This window comes from Elephantulus edwardii, unplaced genomic scaffold, assembly GCF_000299155.1.
Source record: "Elephantulus edwardii isolate Elephantulus edwardi_28Jun2011 unplaced genomic scaffold, EleEdw1.0 scaffold00426, whole genome shotgun sequence".
Classification (NCBI taxonomy): domain Eukaryota; kingdom Metazoa; phylum Chordata; class Mammalia; order Macroscelidea; family Macroscelididae; genus Elephantulus; species Elephantulus edwardii.
The window spans coordinates 878,204-878,902 of NW_006400176.1; positions in this window are offsets into that span (position 1 = coordinate 878,204).

The window sequence follows — 699 nt, forward strand, 5'->3', positions numbered from 1 at the left end:
AACCCAGCCTCTCGGATAATCTGCTCTGCATACAGGTTGAAAAGGTATGGAGACAGGACACATCCCTGGCGTACACCCTTTCCAATTTTGAACCATGCATTGTTGCCCTGCTCTGTTCTGACGACTGCCTCTTGGTCCAAGTATAGGTTTGGCATTAGCACGATTAAATGTTCTGGGATTCCCATGAGGCACAAATGGAGACTTGTACACCAATGCTCATAGCAGCATTATTACCCATCATAAAAAATGGAAACAGCCCAGATGTCCAACCACAAACAAATGGATTGAGAAATTGTGGTATGTTCACACAATGGAATACTACACAGCACAGAAGAGCAATGACTTTGTAAATTATTACCTAACTTGGGTGGGACTGGAGAGCATTATGCTGCGTGAACTAACTCAGATCTAAAAGGACAAATACTGGTTAGAACCATTATTGTAGAATGAATATGAGAATCCAAGGTGGAGAGGGTAGAAGCATATTGGTGAGGATGGGGGGTTGTACAATTTGGTGGTGGTGGTGGTGAAGGAAATGGGAAAGATCCTGTGTGGAAAATAATGTATTTGAATTATGTAAATACACCAGTATTTTAAAAAAGAAGAAGAATCTGGGAGAAGTATACAAAGTCACTGTACCAAAAAGAATTGAATGACACAGAAAATTTCAAGAAAGAACATATGATGAAGAGGCAATGG